The 23803-nt window shown below is 42.2% G+C and overlaps 1 long non-coding RNA gene across 1 annotated transcript in view; it reads right to left on the reverse strand.

The window, feature by feature from the left end:
• LOC147652027 (uncharacterized) overlaps positions 1–11232 on the reverse strand; it is a 52585-nt gene extending 41353 nt beyond the window's left edge. Inside the window, exon 1 of the long non-coding RNA XR_015289920.1 lies at positions 10927–11232. This is a non-coding gene — a long non-coding RNA (uncharacterized LOC147652027). The remainder of the gene's footprint in view (positions 1–10926) is intronic.
• Between the last annotated feature and the right edge of the window lie 12571 nt (positions 11233–23803).

The raw sequence follows: 23803 nt of genomic DNA on the forward strand, positions 1-23803 counted from the left end.
AACAGCTCCATGTTGTAACTACTCTCACACAGTGAGAGTATTTATAAATGTACGTATTGATTTCTCGGTTTGGTGGACATCAGTATATGTGTAAGCCAAAGAGTTAGTGAGGCAAACTGTAGGCTGCTGCTTACTGTGAATGACAATCAATCTTAAAATTTACCTTAACATAGTAAACCCACGTGGTTTCTAAATTATTAAAGCATGCCTGAAGCACTGGAGATGATGTCAGTGAACCATCAGGTGCAGTACAGGTCTGTAACAGTACTAAGTACACACAGTGTAAGTACTTACAAACCCGCACCACACCTGACATTTCACTCACCTCTCTTTTACCTGCGCACTTGCTCAATGAAGCAAAACTTTATAAGGGAGATATTCCTGAATCTGCTTCTCTGGAAGAGACATCTCAATCTCTTCTTTGGGGCTTAGTGTTTGAAACAGACAGAGGAGTGCTGCTTTCTGATGCAAATCCAAATTCCTCTGCGTGGAATGTGATTAGCCAGGGCCAGTCTCAGCGGGCAGAAACTCTTCAGCCTGAAATCTTCCAAAGCAGGTACAAATGGCTTTTGACAGGGAAGATGGGGATTTATTGTTACAGGGGGAAGTAAAGTACAATTAATGATAGGATTCAAGATGTAGGACACATAGCCAGGGCAAGGATATAGAGAGGCTCTGGAAAAGATGAAACCCTCCCTGAACTTGGGGTGAAGCAGTGACAGTACATCTGCAATGCAGGGAGGGAGCACAGAGTATATTCCCTCTCCACTCAGCAGCTTCGGGGAGCAGCCCTGTCTCCAGAGTGTTTCTGGCATGGAGCAAGGCTACAGCTGCAGGATACATATTCACCTTCTCCCAGGGTTTAGGGGCACTGCAAGTACAGTGCTTTGCTCTCCAGCCTCTTAGGCTGCCTCCAGCAGGAGCAGGATTCCCAGAGGAGGCAGCCAGCAGCAGAGTTCCACAGCTGCCCCAGCTTTTCCACAGATGGCCAGCGCTCTGAAACCCTGGGCTGCTCCAAGGGCTGCATTTGTCCCTGAACTACGGAGATCTGAGCCACCAGATACAAAACTACCACTGTTATAAAGGCTTGAAATACCACCCCCCAAATGTGTATGTGGGACTGACAGGACAGCCCCAGTTACAGCTTTGCATGGGAATGGTGCTTTGTCACATGAATCTGCACCTTGGCCTTGCCATGGCATTAGCCTGGGATGAGCTGAGAATAAAGAAAACATTTGATAGCCAAACTAAAGTAACTTAATTCATTACGTACATCTGTTTGTAATAATATATAAGCCCCTGCCAGGGCTCATGGGAGAGAGAAAGGTTCTCTCATGTGGTTACACCAAAATGACCTTGTGGAAACAGAAGAACACAAAGGGGACCAAATACACACAGTCCACAAGCAAAGAGGAATAAAAGAGTATTATTAAGACAGTGAATCCAAACCCTGAGGAAGTTAGGAAATCCCAGGATTCAGCTTGTTTGTATGATGAGACTTTACCACTGCCATCTGCAAGTCTGCCGTCCAGAAGAGTCTTCAGGACAGAAACTTCCCATACATTGAGGGGCTTATGAAAAGGAGGGAGAGGGACCATTTACATGGACAGATAGTGACTATTGACAAGGGGGAACAGTTTTAAAATGACAGAGGGGTGGCTCATATTACATTAAGAAGAGAAGAAGAAATTCTTTACTAAGAGTATGGTGAGGTCCTGGCACAGGGTGCCCAGAGCAGCTGTGGCTGTCTCATCCCTGAACTGTTCAAGGCCAGGTTCAACTGATTCTTCTCTCTCTCCAGACAGTCAATGTTCCCTGAATAAGCAGTCACTCCATACTTTTTTCCTTCTCTCAGAGCCCCAGTATGCTGCTCTATGACTTATTTACTGCATGCTGCTTTCAAGACAGAATTATTCATTTTTTTAAAGGATTTTTTCCAGCACTCACCATGCAAGGGCTTCTCAAAGATTAATGACATCTGTTAGCACAATATGCCTGTGAGGTGACAGGATGTGTCAGGAGGATGCCTGTTTTAGCAGGGTGGCACTCAGCCCTTTAACAACCTCCCCAGCTCCAGCCAGGACATCAACAGGTGTCTCTCTGTAAAGGGCTGAGAGTGTAACAGGTAAACAAGACCAAAGCCTTCATCTGGGAGGATGAAGGAACAAGTGTTTGTATTTAGGGCAAGGGGCTGTGATAAAACAGCTGTTTTGCTTGTGACTTGCCCAAGTTTTGTGAAATGTTAATGCTCAGTCAAAAGAAAGAAGAGTGTGAACCCTGCCGTGAGCTGAGAAGCATCCAGTTTGCTTTGCAAGCAGGTAGACAAGTTGTGACAGAGCATTGTCACCTTATTCTTAACATGTGGAAACTGAAACACCAAAAGAAGGATAAAAAGCAGCCACTAGTGTAGTGTGCCTGATTGGGAGCCTGGGCCTTGATTTTGAGGAACACCTGCTGCTCCATAAACATTATAATATTCAAATTGTGATGTTTAAGTAGCACATTTTGAAATGTGAGGGTTTGGTGACATTGTCAGTCAAGCCTCAGGTTCAAGGCAAGCATCAGTTAATCATGGACAGTGACAAGTTACCCTCTCTCAGATTTCTCATCTCACATCTCTGGCAAAGGCTGGAAAACCACTCCAAGGGAAGCATCCAGTGGTCCCTAAATGAGAAACTCCCCCAGCAGGTCCCACATCAGGAAATCAATGCTGGAAATCAGCCACAAAGCAGGCAAGGTTCTGCAGGTACCAAAATCTGGAATGTGACACTGGCTGTTAGCAAACCTGACCCTGAATTACCTTTCCTTTCAATTAAGTCAAAATACTGGATGGAGACTTTTCTTCCCCAAGTCCTGTCAATGAAAACCTTTCCTAATAAATAATTTTTAAAAAACCTGATCTCACTGCCATCTTTTTGCACACCACAGGGATAAATAACTTAGTTTTCTTCAGCTCTTATTTAAAACATATTTTTAGCATTATTTCAGCAAATATGATGACATAATCAAATCAACTAAGTTGCACAGGCCAGTAGTACCACAACCACCTTCATCATCCCACACAGGTGGAAGATCCCATTCCTTTGTTGGGACAAACTACAGAATCCCTTCACTGTTCTCTGGGAACCTGCTGAAATCATGGACTTGCTACAAAGGCCCCTGTTTCAAACAAATAAAGGGATTGTTCAGCCTGGAGAAAAGAAGTTTCAGGGTGACCTAATTGTGGCTTTCCAATACCTGAAGGAGCTTACAAGAAAGATGGAGAGAGACTCTGTACAAGGGATGGGGTGCCAGGACAGGGAGAATGGTTTCCCAGTGCCAGAGGGCAGGGTCAGATGGGATATTGGGAAGGAATTGTTCCCTGGGAGGGTGGGCAGGCCCTGGCACAGGGTGCCCAGAGCAGCTGTGGCTGCCCCTGGATCCCTGGAAGTGCCCAAGGCCAGGCTGGACTTTGGGGCTTGGAGCAGCCTGGGATAGCAGAAGATATCCCTGCCCATGGCAGGGGGTGGAATGAGATGAGCTTTAAATCCTTTCCGACCCAAACCCTTCTGGGGTTCCATGAATATTTCAGACACTGCTACTGAACCAAAGCTTCCCATCCTGGGACAGAGAATTTTGATAGTCAATAATTCACTGCTTTTTGGGATCTGACAGGTTCTAGCACAACAGAGAGAGAGAATAACTGGGTAATACAGTCAGTGCCAGCATACATTCACGCTACTCTCCACTGAAATTTGAGCTATTCAGTGTAAGGACAGCATACCTAATTAAAAGGTCTCATATACTGCATAAAAAGGAGTAGATTTTTGATAAGATATATGTATGTCAATGCTGCAATACCTGCCTTTCTCTAGTTGGAAAAAAGCTGATATAACAAATGTTCTCACACAGAGAAAACCAAACACAATTCATGGGTGAATGACCACTACTTAATTGACACTATTTTTTTATGTACAGGGTAATCTCTCAACATTAATTTCATTGCAGGGAATGGAAAGGGAATAAAGAAAATAATTTAGGGTATTACAGGAGTTTCTTCCTTTTTAAAATCATATTTTCTTTTTGGAGTCAGTTGAATTTGCTTTCATTTCTACTAAACTCAGGGACCAGAGCACTTATACTATCTCTAGGGCTTATAGTAAGTACTTATGTTATCTCCAGTCCTCATAGTCTGGCAGGTTTCTGACTAACAGATGTGTAGTTATAGTACAGTGTGTATACTGATTTATATATTTATATACGTTTAGTGACATATCTTGCATGAGACAAGAGATGAAGAATAGTCTCTCAGGGAAAAAACTGAAACTCTGGTAAGAAAACAAAATACAAAAAAAAAAATAAATTTCCTAATTGTAAAGAGTTTGCAGAAGCAGCTGAAGAAATTATTTGCATAACAATCCTTAAGTGACTGTAAGATATATAGGAACAATCAAAAGCCACCAAAGCAGGTATAACAAGACATCAGTGTTAAACTGTCTTGTTAAACAAAATCCTGTCCTGAAAACCTTCAGCTTCATTGACAAAAACACAGAAAAATCAAAGCCCACCTAGCTGGAATAATAATCTGAGATGACATAGGGAAGCCAGATACAGACATGCTGGATGAGCAGATGCTTTGAAAAATTACCCTCAGGAAATAGGTGAGGGCAAAAGGCAGTGGGGCAGTGGGATTCAGAGGAATTCATCTGAACACCTCCCTAAAAGCATTGCAGGCAAGGGGGGGTTCTGCTAATGAAGCTTTTTAATGACCATTTATACATTGTTTTTCTTCTCTCGGTGTGAAGGTCATTTTACTGAGCAGCATCATTTGCAAACAGCTCTTGCAGGTGCAGTTTGCTTTTGCTTTTCTTTCCTATCTCCTCATCCTGTGTAGAGCAGTGTAACAGTTGGGTGACTCACTAAGTGGAAATGAATGAGAAGAGTGATCTTTTCTCCTCCAAAATGCAAAGTTGGAGGAGCCATTAAGTGCATTGAAGTGAGGAGTGATGTTGCAGACCAACCCTCAGCTGAGAGTTCCTAAAAAGTGTTTACATTTACTTAACCACTAAACAATCAGGTTGGATTTGAAGCAAACAGCACCGTCTACATATCCAAATCCCCAAAGGTCGGATATAACATGGGAAAAAAAAATTTGATATTCTCATGGAAACCCTTTCTGCTGCTTCGGTGGGGAAATTAGAAGGGAGGATCACAATGAAAGTAAGCCTTTTGTTTTATATTTCAAACAAGAGATTGTTGTCTATACAGGGAACATATTTCCAGGATGTTTCACTCAAAAGCAAGTTATTAATCAAAAACATTTTTCTTCCTCTAGGAGGATAAAAGAAATAAAAGGTGGATTATTTTAGAGCTTGTGGACATTTGGAAAGGGATGGATGCAGGGTTCACACAGTGTTCAAAGTACCTGAGGCAGGTGCTGTGTGCAGAGATTCTTTCTCCAGTATGAGGCCCAGCAGGTGAAACACAGGTTATTTTCCTGGGCATAGGACTGGTCTAAGGATATCTTTCCAAAAGGAGCCACAGCAGGAGGGGTGTGCCATTTTCTGCCTGAAATGGTCGTGTGGACTGAACCTGAAGCTCGTGAGTTCCTGGGAGTTTGGGGTGGGTGATGCAGTAAATGAAATGGTTCTGACCAGTTATTGCTTGGGAGTTAAGGAAAAAAAAGCAAGATTTGGGGCAGTTTATTTTCAAAATAAAAGTGGATGAACAGCAATTCCCATCTTTCTCTGGTGGACTTCACATCCCTGGCAGTGCCCAAGGCCAGGCTGGATGGTGCTTGGAGCAGCCTGGGATAGTGGAAGGTGTCCCTGCCCATGGCAGGGGTGGAATGGGATGCACTTCCTGATCCCTTCCAACACAGACCATCCTGTGATCAATATTATTCTTTTTCCTGTTCTGGAAGAGAGTGTTTATAGCTGTGGATTCCTGAACCATCTCCCAGGAAGAAGAATTCAGCTGATGAGCAATAACAGCCTTTCCAGACACATTAATTCCCTTTTTTTGAGAGGGCCTGCAGGACACAGAGCACTCTAGAAGAAACCTCTGTTTCAAGTTCTAATGGCTCTACACACAATGATTTCTTTCATGAGACATCTCAACCACTTCTAATGTATTCTTACATTTTCAAGTAGGAAGCAAATGTAGGGGAAAATGCTGCAAAGCAGCTGAGGAGGTAACTTTCCCTGCACTGGAGTAATTTTGTGTTCCATTAGATTGTGCTGCTCAGCTGAGCTTTTGAGGTAGAAGACAAACAGATGAGGAAAGGCATCTTATCAATTAAAGGCATGCACTGCCAATTGTAAGGGCAATCAAATATTGGTTCAGCCTCACCACTGCTGTGTTGGAGATCAGAAAGCTATAGAAGCTGAACTGGGTAGCACCACAGACCTTTTGGCCCTGGTACAATTTCCAGCATAAGAAGGACAGTCAGGAAGATTGTGTTTCTGAAGGGGACCAGAGCAAAGGGGTCAGAGTGGAAAATTTTGCACGAACACAGTGGCCCATAAATATTGGTAAATTGTAATAAACTGGCTTTACTTTGCTGGCATAGCAGAGTCCGTGTCAGTCAGTCCTCACACTGCTACTCCTTTTAACAGGTGTGAGGATACTTGCTAAAGGTGACAGGAGTGCCCAGCCAAGCAGAGTTTGAGTGCAAAGCCTCACCTGCTTTCAAATCAGGTCTGTGTAAGTGGCAAAACAAAGGCTTATGGAAAAAAAAGTCCAAGAAGTGCAAAGGGGCTGTGGTATTTAACCTGAAAACCAAACCTGTTAATTGCTTGGGTAGTGAAACCAGGCCCTTTGTAAGCACTGTGCTTATTTATTGTAAATGCTGCAGCTCAAGCAATGATTTTTGGTTTAGCTGGAGTTCAGATTTTCACTTTCATCAGTATTATCCTGCCAAATACATTCCCAAGCTTACTTTAATTTAGAATTTGACACCAGCGATTGCCTTTTTTTTTCCCCTCAAAGGATGAGTTAGTCCACAATAAAAGATGCTTATTAGGCAATTTATTATGCTAATGACTTGCAGAAAAAAGCCAAATTACATTGATGGTGGATTATATGGAACAATAAAAATCCCTCCTCATCACAACTCTCAGTGAGTACATAGTTGAGCTGTAGTTAGTTCCTGGGAATAGTATCCACACTGCAGACAGCATCAGCAGGAGCCACATTGGCAGTGAAACAACATGGATCTCCCTCACATTTGTAATTATGTCTCACTACCCCTCAGCAGTCATTTTAGCTCGGCTAAAAAGGCTGGTGTTATCATGGCATGTGGCATTTCCTACCTGATTATCTTACAATATATCACCTGGTTCCAAGCAAACTGAAAGAGAAGTCAAGATTCAAGAACATTCAGGTTCACATAAATTTTTTGCAAAGAGAGAGTCGAGTAGGAGAAGCTGTCATCAGTGCTCATCACTGATAGAGGAGCTTGGCTGGGAAATAGAAATCAGCAGGAAGCAGCTCTGCATTGCCCCCAGAACTGTTACTCAGTGACTTCAATAAAGACAAGATTAAACAAAAAATTTAGATGAGACAATCAAAAATATTCTTTTGAGTTGGATCAATAACAGTATTCAGTCAGACATAGGAAAAGCTCTTTTATGACAACAGCAAGAGAAAATGTAATCAGTCCTAAGGGAGTAACAAAATGAAGGAATCAATATATTTGGAGGAAAAAGAGCAAGTGGCCTGAACAGTAACCTGGCCCTAGCACCAATAAAATCTGAGCAACCAGAATCAGAGGGAGCAGCACAAACAGAGGGACTCTTCCAGGTTCAACAGAACTTAGAAGCCCAGCAGTGTCAAAAGGCTTCAATGGGATAAGCTTGGACCACTCCTAATTACCAGATGAAAGCTACTTATTTTTTTAGCAGATAATCAGTGGGATTTTTACCAATAAGAATGAAAACACCTGCCACCTCAGGGTCTGGTCAGTCGAGATTTCAGAACACACATTATCATGGAGTTCTTCTTCAGTGACTGCAACTCTTGTGTTAGACCTCAGAGTCAAGGGCCCCAGCAAAAGCATCATGGAAGTTTATTTCAAGTGTTTAAATACAATTCAGTTTGGGTTTGTGTAATCTGAATTGCTGAAACTAAGAATTTATTTATTAATTTCTATTTCTTCTCTTATTTGAGAAAAAAAAAAAAAAAATGGTCAAAGTCTGCTTCTTTCCCCAGCAGTTTTTGTGCACACTCAGACCTTATCCCCATGAGAGGATAAGTCCCACAAAAGGCAGGAACAATTGTCAGGAACTGGGTTAGTGACACAGTGTTGTGTCAGCAGTGCCACTTCAGCACTACCATAACAACATTAAAAGATAGACAGGGGTCTGAATGAGCCTGTTGTGAGAATGAGCATTTTCAGTGAGTTCCGTAGCAGGAAATATTTTATCTGCTATAAAAACAACAGCTTCTGTGAATGATTAAACTCTTGAGCTTCTTTCCAGCAATTAACAAGCTTTGAACATTGTTTACAGTGTTGGTTGTACGGCATCATTGCTTTTATCCTCCAGTGTAGCAACAAAGATTCAACATGAATTAAATCCCATTTTCTTTCCCTGTGTATCACTGGTATGATACAAAGTATGGCACGTGAAAAAAAAAATCATTCTGGTAATAATTACTTAGGACAATGTAAAGTTCAGCCTCAGTTTGTAGGAAGAAATGGCTATTTATTTTCTGGTCATCATTAGTAGAAAAGCTGAAAACATACAGATGAGTGACTGCAGCACTACAGTGAGCAGGATTTGGGGAAAGCTGTTCCAAAACAGTCTCAAGTAAAAGTAAGGCCTGGTCTGCATGGGGTGCATTCATTTTCCAACACAGTACAGGAGTTAAGAGGGATGACTTCCCTAGGAGCATTCACGGCCAGGTTGGACACGGGGTATTGATCAACCTGGTCTAGTGGAAATTTTGCCTGCCCATGGCAGGGGCTTGGAACCAGACAATCCTTTCCAACCTAAACCATTCCATGATCCCGCTGATTTCTTCGTTGCCTGAACATGAGCACAGCCCTTTTGACACCAACACGGCAGTACTCACGTGGAGGAACCTGTCCAGCTGCAACCTGTGCTCTTTGATCAGGTGGGACATTCATAACTTGAGGTGTTACCATCATGGACAATCACATCTGGTTTGGGGACACCCACAGACATATTTTCCACTCTAGACAGGGCCTCCACTTGACAAAGCTCATTTTCTGCTTTATAATAAAACAAGACAATTCCTGATTTCTCTAAATCCTACTCCATCCCCCCCATTTCAATACATGAATTAGTTACTTGTGAAATAATGAGTAATTTTATTTTTGTGGGTGAATGCTTATCACCCACATTGAAAAGCCTCAAAACAGGCTGGAGCATATACTGCAAGGATAAAAAAGCCAAATGTTTCAAAAATTCAATCAAAACCTACAAAAACACTAAGAAGGAGCTGTGACTAAGACAACAGGCAGAGATTCAGCCCTCAGCTTCCTGCTCTCAATGCCTGATGACACCAAGTGTGTCATTTGTCATGCTGTGTCTGGGTCCCTGTCTCTAAAATGAACACAACAGGCACTAAGATGTCTCAAGTGTATGTGGGGAAGTTATTTTGAAATCTGCTTCCTTTTCCACTGGTTTCCATGGAGAATTATAATCTTCCTTTGCTAACTGTACTCATTTTGGTAAGACAAACTCAGGGAAAACCAAGAAAATTTAGATTACTGGTTTTTTTTCTGTGCACAAAAAGCAGAGGGTGTGGGGTATGGGGAAAAAGGCAGCAGCAAGTCCATCAGGTGAGGCTGGGGAAAAACACATTTGGTGCTGCCATCCCTGCCTGGCATATGAGGGGTGGGAAACCTCTCACACCTCTGCATTCCCTCTGTCTGGCACTGGATTTCCTCACCCCATAGGAGCTGCTGGAAGCCTGGAGCTGCAATGACTCCCCTGCATTACATCTTCCCACACTCCTTCCACACCCCAGTGGGAATTTCCTGTTTTTAACAGTTCCCCAGTCACTGCTGTGGGTCAGTCCTTCCACAAAAAGAGGCACCTGAGGGTTCACATCCATACGAATTTTACTCCTTTCCATGAGCAGAGTCTTACTTCAGCCATCCACAGATTAAGCATTGAGCCAAAATCACTCAGAGTTGCTTGCTGCTGAATGGGAAAGGCAACTCAGCTCACCTGACACAGAAAGAACTATTTTAATGTGAGATGAACAGTCCTTTAGAAAAGCCTCCTTCCCCTGATTGGAGGTTAATTTAAGGCAGTGTGTTCAATGCAGGTGATGTGGAATGTGAAAGGATTTTTTTGGACCTGTATATATTGCCCTTTTTGCATCAGAGGTACAATATATTTTGGCTTTAAACTGAAAGAAGGAAAGTTTGGATTGGATATTAAGCAGAAATTCTTCTGGGGAGCAGGTGGCACAGGGTTCCCAGGGAAGCTGTGGCTCCCCTGGATCCCTGGAAGTGTCCAAGGCCAGGTTGGATGGGGCAGTAGGGAAAATATTCTTCTTTTAAATGCACAAATCTGGGTAGTTAAAAAGCATTATATTTTGATGGCACGTCATGGCAGCCACACAGTGCTACTGGAAACAGTGGCCTTGAGCTTTGGTGGAAGAGCTCTAAAGCACATTTAAATTATACATAGGAAAAAGTAGCAGAAAGACAATTCCTATTCTGAATACAGCATCTGCTAAGGAAGCAAGAACCCAAGAACAGCTGGATTTAGTACAGTGTCCTGGTTTAGGGAAAATTTTGGGAGGAAACTTCAGAATGGGGTCTCTCTAAAAAAGCAGGTTTAAGCAGCCCTTCCCCCTGCAGGATCAGGAAAAGATTTTCTTTGAGAAGAGTGGAAAAGCTATTTCTTTAACAAGCAAAGTATTTACAAGCATGAAAAATGAATAATAATAAATAATTAAATCTCTCACATTTCTGAAGAGATGGCAAATTCAGAAAGTCCTTGTCGTGGTGTGTAGCTCGGCTCACTCAGTCTCTTATCAGTCCCTCCTGTGCTGGAATGCAGCAAGCTGGGCCCAGGTGTGAGCTCCTGGTGTTTTTCTGGGTTTTCAGTCTGGGTTGTATGTTTGAACAGTTCCAAGAAAAAGAAAATCCACAGTCCAGGGAACTTCTCTGCTTCATCTGGCTAAAAACTAACTGAAAAGCAAAGGAGAGCTTTCTCTCACTGTCTGTCCATACTGCAGACACCAGAGTCCAGGAGCAGAATGTGGAGGAGTGAGTGCAGTTCCTGGAAACAAACTGTATGCTTCTTTTTCTTTAGGAACGAGTCTTAAAGGTGTAAAACTCAATATCCAGCATAAACAGAACAGATGACAAGCATCATAAAGTCACCCCAGGACATACTGCTATTGGCCATCCAAACAATCTAGTCAAGCAGAACATTCATGGAGACCTTGGGAGGTGCATCTATGTCCTGTCTGTCCCTCTGTATTTCCTCTCAGATCTTGCTTCATGTTCATTTCAGGTGATTTAGGAAATTTATGAGCACACATCAACAGTTTGATAGCAGCAGATCCATGGTGGAATTTTCTAACTACAGCTGAACCCAGTAATGTGCCACACTGCTAATTTAGTGTGGCAAGCATGTGCCATGACAACACAGATTAATTCATATTTTAATAATATATATTTTAGAATATATGTAATAGATACTAGAAATATTTCTGATATAAATTCTCAGGGCAACATGCAGAGCAAGCAAGCATTTTGGAAGCAAAGGACCTCCAAGACAGCCAAACATGCAAGCATTTAATCTGCAGTTTAGATCACAAACCCAGCTACTGATGGGTACTGATTTGGGTTCTCTGAGCTTTTCCTCTGTCACTGCTCATTGCCAACAGGAGACAAGGGGACTTTGCAAAGTGTCCCCTTTGGTAGTCCTGGTGTGTGTGGCATGGATTGCCACATGGCAGGACACCACCACAACCTCATGGCTGCACAGCATGAGTCCCTCTCTGGCATTTAACTCCAGCAAGAACCACCTGAATCCATCTGCTCTAAAAGAGAGATGACATTTCCATGAAACCAAATAAACCCAGGAATGGCAGATGGTGTGTGTGTGTGCAGGGAGGGAGGCAGAGAAAGGAGAGTGTGATTTAAAAAAAGAACATGCTACAAATACAGTGTGAACTACAATGAAAGGGAAGGGGAAGGGGAAGGAGAAGGGGAAGGGGAAGGGGAAGGGGAAGGGGAAGGGGAAGGGGAAGGGGAAGGGGAAGGGGAAGGGGAAGGGGAAGGGGAAGAATACTCTGACAAAGGCATAGGGACAACACTAGGTGCAATCAGTTTGATTAGGGCACAACTCTGTGGATCCAGGAAGCAAAAAGAGAAACAGAGAGCCAGGTGAAATGGAGTGCCCAGGGATTATGCACTTGGAAGCTCTCATCCATGAGAGCAAATGTGCATGATTGGTGCTCTTCCAAAAGTCTCCAGCAGATTTGCAGCAAAGCCTTCAGCAGGACATGTCACAGCTGTTCAGCCCAGAGGCAGTAGTGACCAGATGAGGGGGAAGCTGACCTCAGACATGTGGCCCTCCTCTGCTTCTATTCAAACACCCATTCACACGTAAGCAGATGAAGCCCATTGTCTATCCTGATGTCCAGGATATGCCCCAAACCACTAACAGCATTCAAAGAGCCCAGTGGAGATGTTGAGGTTTTTTGGAATGTGTTATATAACCACAGCAAATCCATCAGTGTCTTGGAGATCACCATAGAAACAGGCTGACAGCTCAGTGCAGGAGGAAGAATCCCTGATCTCAGCCTGGAGAAGATGCTGATGTGCCAGGTCCAACACATGGAGCTTCCTCCCTCCCTCTCTTCCAGCACCTGGATTCCTGGGGCCCATTCCCTCTCCCCTTTTGGCCACAGGAGTGCATGCAGGGTTTCCTACTCCCTGGTGTAACACAGAAGACACCAGAACATTTTCTACCAAAGCAACTGAGACATTGAGGCTCTATTCCAAATAAAAGATAAAAAAATGGAAATAGCTAACTGCATATTTCTATATGAAAAAACTCTGCTTCAACTCTCTGAATGGCAACCAGAGCATGTGAATGTGTAGTGGTTGCTGTCATCACCCCATTTTTGGTGCTGCCTCGTACTCCTCTCAATGACCTGGGCCATGAGAATACAGAGAAATCACACAAACTACGAGGCCTGAGGCCAGAATTTCTCTTCAGGAGGGGAAAAATGGAATAAAGAAAGACTTACTGTTATTAGATCGGACGTGTACTCACCAGGTTCCTCCATTTCTCTAATTTTGGGGTTGAACTAGAGATGTTCCATGGGCTTCATTCCTTTGTATCTTCCCAGATAAGTGCCCACTTCTCAGTGGCCCTCATATCATGTGAAGTAGGAATTACTTGTGTTGCCACACAGTTCTGCAAATTAATGCGCAACAAATGGATTGATTGAATTAATAATTCATAAATTCCAATTGTACTTGAATGGAAAACTGTTCAACTATTACCCTGTTCATTGACCTGAAAATATATTCCTCAGTTTAAAATATTTCTCTAAATTTTGAGCTGGTGACAGCAAATCTTTTAATCACTCTTTTATAATTTTGTGAGTTCAATGCAAAACCATTACAATCCTATAAAAAGAATTGACATTTAGTCAAATGAAATTATGAATTTCTTCGCACTGCAATAAGCACTCAGATGCTCAATTTATCTCAAGCTTAAAAAGTTAGCCAAGGTTTGCCCCAAACTGAATTAATTTTAAATATGTATTTACTCAGTAATTATGGCTCCGTACAATTTAAACCCCAAGGAAATACGAAAATATTTAAATGGGCGGTGCTGAAAACTAAACCATTTCATTTTGTTTCATGGTATTTTCCATGTTTCCATGTGCAGCCACAAGATCAGTTGAACTCTGTTTCACATTGCTCATTAAAATGTTTATTCTCTGTACATTTAGCTTTGCAGTCCCAAAGTTAAGGATGATTTAGGATAGTTATTAATCCACAATGTTATTTAGAGTATTGGAGTATACAGAATTCTTCAGCTTTTCCCCCCACATCCTTCTATTATATCCTATGATTATTATTTTTGGCTATTAGGAAAAACTCCTTCTCCAGAGGTTTGTGCAGCAGACTGCAGTGAAGGAGTCACTATCCCTGGGGGATTTTAAAGACTTGTACAGGTAAAACTTGGGTATCTGGTTTAGTGGGGGGCCCTGGCAGTGCAGGGGGAGCTGGATTTGTCTTTCCCGACCTCAGGGACTCTATGATTCCCTGCTTCTTGCACTTAATGATACATCGATGCTATCATGAAAATACATCAGTATTATTTATTTACACATTTTGGTGTGTTTGATTTCTCTTAATGTTGCTCAGGGCAGCATGCAGAGACCTGTTTGTGGTCAAACAGCAAGTTTTTGTGGAAATGTTTCCTTCAGCCATGGCTTTAGCTGGAGAAATTTAGAAGCAATCACAACATGAGGAGGTGACTTTCAGTATTTGCATGACAATGCATTACTGCAAAACAAGAACTCTAATCCTGGCTCAATTAAGCTGCACGGTGTCCAGTTTTCCCTAGTACAAACACTCCTCTTTCCCTTTGATCACACAGTCAGTGTCAGTGGTGGCTCACCAACCCTTGTTCAGTGGAGTATTTCACTCTGTTAGCACCAGGGATTTTGAAGAGAGAGAGTGGGTTCACCTCTGTGTTTAGGTTTACTGCTGATGTGTGATACAAAGTCAGTGTGAAGTTTGCTAATGAATTCACTGCTCTTTACTCCCAGCTGCTATGGAAATAGGAAGCAAGCTGAAGTAAGGAAAAATCATCTCCCCATATGAACTGAAATAAACATTCCTCAAGAAGGTGCAAAGACAATCAGCTCCAATTAGGAAAACAGTAACAGTAAAGTCCAACTAGCACATAAATCCATCCTCCATAAACACATCCAGAAAGATGATTTTTGCCTTTTGCCTTTAGATATTTGTAATGTTAAACATTACATATAAATTACATATAAACATATAATATTACATATAAAAATATGTATATATAAAATATACATATAAATAAATATACATATAAATAAACATATATATAAATATACCTATAAAATATTATATAAACATATAATATTATATATAAAAATAAAGTGGCCATGAATATGACACTGCTCCAGTCATTGTTTCCTCACAGCTCAAGGAATAACTGCATTTTTGACAGGACAAAACACTTAGAACCGCATGACTCGTGGAGCTTCTCTGAGAAACAAGCTCCTTTTTGGAGGGGATAGAGACATGGGAAAGTGACAACAGGATAAAAGTGGGGGGCTGTTGGAATAATTCAGTGGTAACAACAACTCGTGGGGTTTTTTTTCCAGCTTTCTGTAGAGGAAATATATTTGTTGATACTTGTGGAAAACATCTTACAGTCAATTCATTCTACTCCATTCTGCATTCAGCTATGTTCAATTTCATTCCCTCTACACAGACATGACTGTGCCTATTATTGCTGGGCACAAAAACCCATCAGCCATAGCCAAAAACCAGCAACAACACTCAGCTGCAATGTTCAGCTTGCACCCTGTCTGGCTTCCAGCTTCACAAGTTGGCTGCGTGTGCTCTAATGAAATACTCCTTCAATTTCACTTTCTTTGCGTGCTGTCAATTACACTGAATTATGACAGACTCCTGTAATCCAAGCTGATTTTTTTCTTTGTTTCTTCCCATTTAAGATAGAACTTGCCAAGGAGTACTCCATAAAACATAGCATTAGCCTTGCTGTCCTCTGCATCTTTGCAGAATTATTTCTGTATTTTTTTTTAGTGTGGAATTCATGTTCCAAACAAAGGCTCATGACTGTCACTGACAATAAAATCTTAACTTTCTCTGCATTGCTTTCCATTCCCTAATGAACTGAATATGTAATTTTTGGTTTTTCTTACTGTTGATGTGTTCTGGAGAGATTTTCACGTTGCTGGCTTACCAGTGACAATGAGAATTGCTTTTTCTCAGAGGAAGGAGAAAGTTAAAGCTCAGCAGCATGAGAGGTTTAAATTGTTGTTGCAAGCACACATTACCTTTAAATTTATGCAAGCTGAATCTCATATGCCGAGTTTTCAAAATTAATCTAGGCTCTCTCACCATCCCCTGTGGCTTGCACAAACTGAAAGGTTTATGGGCCAAACTGTTGAAAAATGCCTCCGGAGTTGTTTTCAGCACTGGCACATGCAAAAAGTGATGTGCAGACACCAGTGCTTTTGTTTCAGAATCAGTGTGCCTGCTTGTCTTTATGTGAGAGCTGTGAGGAGCCACAGAGAATTACTGGAGCCATGGAGCTTCACCCTGGCAGGGGCTGAGCCACCCTCAAACGTGACAGCACTCTCCAAATACAAATCTCCCACGAAGTTCCAGGAAGTTCAGGAAGGAACAATGACATTAAAGCAACTTGTCCACTGCCATCAGTACATTGTCTCACAGCTTCTGTTAGGAGGCACTCTTTCTGGAAAGCTTTTGTTTTCTCAGTGGTAGTGGATACGTCCCTACCACTCAAGGTGTGAACACACCACAGCCCTCCACCATTCAACTGATTTGTGGAATCCCAGAATTGTTAAGGCTGGAAAACACCTCTAAAATCCTACACTCCAAGCATCAACTGAGTATCAGCATCACATTCAACATTAAAAATACCCCCAAATGCCACATCCACACCTATTTTGAATACTTTCAGGAATGGGGACTTTAACTTGGCTACTCATTCGGTGAGGAAATATTTCCTAATGTCCAAGCTGAGCCTCCCCTGGCACAGCTTGAGGCCGTTTCCCCTTGTCCTGTCCCTGTTCCCTGGCAGCAGAGCCCGACCCCCCCTGGCTGTCCCCTCCTGTCAGGGAGTTGTGCAGAGCCAGAAGGTTCCCCTGAGCCTCCTTTGCTCCAGGCTGAGCCCCTTTCCCAGCTCCCTCAGCTGCTCCTGGGGCTCCAGCCCCTTCCCCAGCTCCGTTCCCTGCCCTGGACACGCTCCAGCCCCTCCAGGGCTCTCTGGGCTCTCAGGGCCCAGAACTGGACACAGCCCTGGAGGTCCCTCAGCAGGGCCAGCCCAGGGGATGGGCCCTGCCCTGGGCCTGTGGCCACCCCATGGCTGGCACAGCCCAGGGGCCATTGGCTTCACGCCCCCCTGGACACACCTGGGCTCCTGTCCAGAGTCAGCAGTTCATTGTCCCTTTCCCTACTGCAGGCTGTTTTAACAACCTGTCATTTGGGTTCCAAGAGGATGATCCCAGACTCTGTGCAATGGTACCCAGAGACAGACAAGGAGCAATGTCCATAAACTTGAACCAAGAAGTTCCACCTCAAAGCGAGGAGAAACTTCTTTATGTTGAGGGTGGAAGAGCCCCACAACAGCTTCCCAGGGAGGTCCTGGAGTGTCCCTCTAAGGAGATAATCCAAACCCTACTGGACACATTCCCATGACACCTACTCCATGTGACCCTGCCTTGGCAGGGGGCTTGAACTGGATCACCTCCAGAAGTCCCTTCAAACCCCAGCTATTCGGTGATTCTGTAACGTCTCCACAATTCCTAGGCAAATGGAGGCTTTAGTTTACTTACAGATCACTCCCAAAGGATGATATGGACAGGAATGAGGGAGGTTTGACTCCTTCTGCCCTGCACAGTTCTCCACTTCTGCAGAACCAGAGCGCTGGCACTGATGGCTCTTGGCACTGCGCTGTAAGAACACTATGAAAACCCCAACATGTATCTTGCAGTGTTACAGAAACTGAACTGAAACTCATAAAACAATATTTATTGCTACCTTGGCATCACCAGGGAGAGCCAGGATGGAATTCAGTGCAGCATGGACATAGACAGTTTGCTCCAGAGGCTTCTTCCCCTGCACAGCACAGAGCTAAATCAGCTCATGCTGACAGCTCCTGATTCAGGAATCAGTCACTCATCCACTGTAATTTGCTACACTCAGCATCTGCACAAAAGCCTTTTAAAAAAAAAATTTAAAAGACTACTATTTGATAAAACCTCTTTAAAAAAGAAACATTTTTCTGTGATGAAGAAATAATCCAAATAATTCCTTCAGAAATTCTTTTATGACTGAAACTAGAATTTGACAATGACTCAAATGAATGTATTTTGACATTTATAAAAGTGTTCAGCATTTATCTCTTGATACACAGTAGAGATACAAGCATTCTTCTAAACAAAGGTACATCTTTTTATATATGTTGCAGTCCTCTTTTAAATTGCAGTGTTACAATTTCTAGATTAGAAGAATAAAAATCATTTTAGTGATTCAAAACACCAAAACCAAGAAGCTTTGACAGTTTTAGATGAAGAATCAGGATGAATATTATTTTGTGCAATACCTTCATCAAAGAATGTAATTTACAGTGCTCCCTTTCCCCGATTAAGCCCAGTTTTAGCCTCTTTGTCAGGAGGAGAAAATGCTCCCACTTTGGTCCACCTCCTCCAGCAAGTGAGAGATAGATATAAGGACAGATAAAGGGCAGAAAAGAGAGTGTTATCTTTTCCTAAGTTTTTCATGCAAAGGAGGTAATTTTCTGTACAAAGAAGCCTGCAATCCACTGTTTACAGGCAGACATAAAACCTGAATAAAAGACAGTCATGGGTATGGTTTTCTGTCACACATTATAGGCTCCTGACTCCATTTCTTCCACTGGCTTCTGGTAATACTGTTAGCAGTTCACACCAGAAAACTGGGGTGCTGTTCATGTCTTGACTGGCATTTTACTCTCAGTGTACCCAAACTTCTGTCCAGTTTAGGTTCTGAAGCTGGGCACAGAAGGGGTGGCACTGGACGAGCCAGGCCAGCTGTGTTGCAGACTGCCCCTGCACAGCTGTCCTCTGAGCCCTGTCCCCAGCCTTGTCCCCCATGACCTCTCACTGCCAGTCTTTGCTTCACTTGCGTATTTGCTGTCACCTCTATTCCCTCTGGTGATGCAGATAATTTCTTAAACAAATCTAACATTGAATTTGTAGTTGGAATAGTGCAAAAATAACACTCTGAAGGGTAGGATTTGCATAGGGGCTTTATGCAAATAACTGTAATTATTTAAGGGTTCCAAAACTCACATGCTTTAGGTTCCTGTTTTTTCACCTAATGAGTATTCTTTGCTGGACTATTTGGGGATCACCTACAAGCATTTCTGTTTACAGAGTAAGTTAATTAATACTGCTAATACACCAGGACATGGGGTGAAACTTCGTTTATCTGCTGCAAATGCATTCAAGATTCTGCTGGTATTGAAAACCAAGGCAAAGCAGCCAAGGTTCATGAAACTTCCAGGTGAACCTCCAGCAAATTTTCAGTGAACTTGGGCTGATAAAATATTCCCCCTTAAGTGATGTGAAAGCAGGTACTTCAAATCCCTTCAAATTACTTCTATGTGAATGAATAATTTTAAAAAATCATCTGTAGTTAAGAATTCCAGGTTAACTTAAAAAACACACATTAAAAAGAATAGATTAGCTAAATCCCCTCCAAGACTTGATTGATTTCAATTCCATGAATTTTAATAACAGCTATAAAATTTGGAAAGGCCAGATGAACATGGAGACTCCATAGGACTAATGACACTTGGGTCATGAAGAAAGCCCTGTTTCAAAGCCCCTCTTAAGGCTGTGGAGCAGGGATTTCAACATTGGCTTTTTGCTCCCCACGCAAGTGTCCCACGTCTCTGGATAGAGTTTATCTGGAGAAGGACTCTCGATTTGTCTTGTTAAATGTGCTCCAAGGTGAAGCACAGGGATACACAGAAGTGGTAATGAGTGCACTGTATGATCGTCAGCACACCCAATTAGGAGCTTGGTATCTTGATTAGAGCCCCCATTCCAGTGACTAATCTTTAACAGGATAGTTACACAATTGGTAAACAAAGAAAGAAATAATAATACCTAGGGAATTCACAGGGAGTATTTATAGTTCAGCCTGACATATTTAACTAAATTAGAGAAAATGGAATCGATCCCTGATTCATTCAGGGCTCTGTTCCACACACCAAACACAAAGCCAGGCACCAGGAAACTAATGGTGGTTTTCTTAAGGCTCTTTTTCTCTTGCTGCAGAAGCTGTTTGGAGAGTGAGGATAATACACACCATATATAAACTTGGACATGTAATATACATTCAGGTGGCTATCATAGGGTTGGAAATGCAGTTTTGCACTTCTTCTGTGTCTCTGAACATTTGTACCTGTTATTTTTGGACAACAACCTTCAGACACCAGAACCATAAAGTGCAGAAAAACAGCTTTGTGGGAACCCTTGACTTGACAGCCCAGCAACACGTCTCCAGTTCCAACCCAGACAATCTCTTGAACTTCTCTGACGCAGACTACCAGAGGCAACATTTCTCTTGGCTTCACAATCCAAGAGAGGTGAGAAGAAACCTCCAGAACTGTCCAAGGAAACATCCTCTTTATAGAGGCACTGGCAAAGACCCCATGGGAGTAATGCTGGCTCTAAAAGCTCCCTTCATATGCAAAGAAAAAGGAAATTTCCATAATGCTGCAGGCATAGACTGTCTCGTGTTCTGGGAAATTCACTTTGAAGTATATAGATTATAGGCAGTCATTCCAAGCCACATATATAAATATCCTATTTGTATATGTATATATAAATATCCTAATATTAAGTAATAATTAAGTAATATCCTATTTATATATTTATATATATATGTAAGTCTGGGCTACAAGACCCAATATTGTTTAAGAATAATAAAGATCAACAGTTTTTCAGCCGAGTAGAGAGGAAACAAAAACAAGTCAAATGAGGTGCTGATACTGAAAACACCAGAAATACCCTCTTTCTTTGATTAGAACACAAAAAGGCATCTAAAAGACAACCCAATTTTCATTTGCTGAGGATGTGGGAAACATTTTTTAGGGTTTTGTTCATTGTGAATAAATGTCTCTCCTTAACTGTCCAAAAGGGCTCCATCTGCAGGCAGGGCAGCACCAGGAGCAGTCTGTGATATTTGCTGTCATTGGAACCTCTCCTGAGAGTTCTTCATAAAGTGGAAAGTGAGCCAAGGCATCTCATGGTAAAACCAGAACAGCAAAGCCCTTTCAAAATGCATGAATGAATGAATGCACGAGTAAGTGAATGACTTGTTGCGCTAAACAAAGTATTTTGAGCACTGAAGGCTTGCCCTGAAAGCAATCCCAACACAAACTTTTTATTTCCCTGCTGCAGCTCACCCTGATCTCCAAAGGAGGAAAGCAGTGCTGGAAACTGAAACCACTTTTTACAGACCCTCAGAGTATATTAATTGCCTTATGGCAATTGCAAAACCAAGCAGTATTTTCTTTTCCTTTTTTGACTGATTGTGAATTAGCATTTTCCTAATGAATCCCACACTGATTTTTTGGGATGGTGATGCACTAGGTATGCCAGTATCACTGGCTATAAGCAGAATCCTGCTTGTCCAAATTCTCTGATTTCAGCACACTAAAATGACAAATCTTTGGTGTGAGGCTTTCCTTCACAGTATCTCAGTATCTCTATTTGTCTATACAGAAACTGTATGCAATTTAGGCTGTGCTGTTGTTTCACTACCAAAGCCCCCAGTTTAAACTAAGCACACTAATGGTCTATGGACTCCAAGCCATGTAACCCAAATCCTGTTTGTATTCCTTATAATGCAGCCTCCTCACTCATGTGATGAGCAGCACACACACCCACCCACAGAGGTAAAACATGGTACCCACACACCGCTAAAACCCCAGCAACAAAATACTGCCATATCCCCCAGGAGTACTGTAAACTTGTCTAAAAAGCAGGACATTTTGTATCCTTGGCCTAGTCACCACTGTTAGCATGTTTTTGGTGAAATAAGGATGTTTGAGTTCCTCTGATACCCAGAGCAGGGTAGCCCAGAAACCACCAAGGGCCTGGGGGCTCTGGAAAGGCACAGCAGCACAAAAAGCTGATTTTCCTGCCATTGCCCCAGAAAGCAGTCAGCTTTCCCAGAGAAACAATAGGAATTTTCTTGTGTTTAATAGTTAAACTGTGAATGAAATGTTCATAATGAATGTCAGTCTACTTTTAATTTTTATCAGTGAAAGCACATGCTGCAGTCTGCTCCATTTCCAGTGGGAAGGAAACCATGGGCACTGTAGTCTTTTGTTATTAAAGCATTACAGTACCAGTGTGAGGCTATGCAGATGTAAATTTGTCATAATTTTCTCTAGGATAATATTTACAGCAGAGTGCATGTGTATGAGCAGCATTTTGTACCCACTTGGCAGGTTGGCTGAACATCTGCTTTCATGGTTTGTGCTCACAAAGGCCTGGTTCTTTCCATTCTGGTCGGGTATGAAAAATAATACTCTGGGTGTGACTGTTTCTGATCAGCATACCAGAAATTTCCACAGTGCTTGCCCTTTAGGACAGATATCACAATGCAACTCAAGTGTAGGAGGGACTTCGGGCAAGCCAAGAGTGCCAAGATCTTTAGTTAATTATGATTGTCACTGTTTTTAAAACCATTTTAAAAAATCAAAAAATCATATCAAAAAAGTATCTTAAAAAAGCAGCTCATGGGGGAAAGGGAGATGGAGAAAGAGAAATCAGTGTGTCACAAAGAGATGGAGGAATTGTCTCAACTACATCATGCACTGGTTCTCCTCTGCTCCCTCTCTTTTCTGAAATCCCATGGAGGTGAAAACACTATGCACAGCCACTAAAAGAACAGAGAAGTTGATACAGAAAAATAAAACCCGAAAGTTAAAAGAGAAGAAGAAAACTTGCATAGATAAAGCAACCAATAAAAATGATTAAAAAACCACAGCCTTTAGAAACACTAAGAAATTTTAATACACCATCAAGAAACTGGCAAAATATATCTCAAAGAGTATGAAAGAGAAAAAAGAACAATGCATCCAGCAGTAGCATTAAAAATGAAACAAAAATGTTCGCTCTAAGTGCCACATTTATCCTTTTACAAAAGAGAGGCAAAAGGGCACAATCACATGGACTTTGGGAGAAGCTATTTCCCTTTATACATAATGTAGCTAAAAATTAGCGTCCCTGCATCTGAAAGGAATGGAACCTTGGAGGGGCTTGCAAAGCTACTTGACCTATTTCCCTGCTCTGAAATCTGACTGACTTCAATCAAAAGGACTCCTGGGAGATGTTGTCTCTCCTCTTGCTAAAAATTCCACTGGAAACTTTTCTTCTCACTGAGCAATGAAGACCTCACCAACTACATTGCAAGCTTACTCCATTGTTACATTCCTCCCTGCCACTGGCACTGAGAATGAGGGGACACCAAATACAGTGAGCTTTTACCTCCTTGATGGCTTAGAATGTCTTTGGTCAGCCTACTCCTGGTGAAACAATCCCCTCTTCAAAACATTCTTCTCTGTTTTTTCCCCAGTGTCCCATTCTTCCTGACCTCTCAACCCCAAGAGCAGCAGTGGGAGTCATGTCCCTCATACTGACTGCACTGTTCTGGCTGTGCACCCCTTAGTCCTGGGGCCTGTCTCTCTGGGAAAGGCTGTCTTTGCCGCTCTAGGATTCACTGCACCCTCCAAATTAACTTCTGTGCTTTTGTAGCTTGTTGGGTTTGCCCTGGCCTGACTTTGGGCAGATGATTTCTCCTGCCCAGGGGTAATAACATAACTTCACACTGAATCCTACTCTCATTTAAGAGCTTTTTGAACTTGTCAATGTCCTCTTAATCCAGTATTTTCTTCTAAAATCAATAATTTTAATCGTGTATCCCCTTTAAACCAGTATTATCTGCAACTGTGTAACATGTTAGCTATTTCAGCATTCAGGACAATGTTCCAAG

The sequence above is a fragment of the Cyanistes caeruleus genome, chromosome 8 (genome assembly GCF_971803275.1).
Source record: "Cyanistes caeruleus chromosome 8, bCyaCae1.hap1.1, whole genome shotgun sequence".
Lineage (NCBI taxonomy): Eukaryota > Metazoa > Chordata > Aves > Passeriformes > Paridae > Cyanistes > Cyanistes caeruleus.